Here is a 349-nt window from a genome sequence, read left to right on the forward strand (position 1 = left end):
CCTGGTTCTCTAATCTCCCTGTAACATATGTATAGCCTGTTCTCATTGCAAACACTGCAAGACAGCTTTTAGGGCGTGTTTGGGTTCAAGGGGCTCGGCCTCCGGAGCGAGTGCTGTGAGATACCGAAACTCCTTCACTTAGGGCAAAGTCTCATTCCCTACCTGGAGAGAACAATCCATCGGTTTCCTGCTGAGAACCATGGCCTCACATTTACAGGGGTTGATTCTTATCCCTGCCTCCACACTCGACTGCGAACCGATAGAAGTCACGGACAAATAGTTTCAACAGGACCACATCATGATACAACCCTTAGCACAGTGGCTTTCAACCTTTTCAAGCCGCGACCCC

This window comes from Gymnoscopelus braueri, assembly GCF_963280865.1.
Source record: "Gymnoscopelus braueri genome assembly, chromosome: 17".
NCBI classification, from domain to species: Eukaryota; Metazoa; Chordata; class Actinopteri; order Myctophiformes; family Myctophidae; genus Gymnoscopelus; species Gymnoscopelus braueri.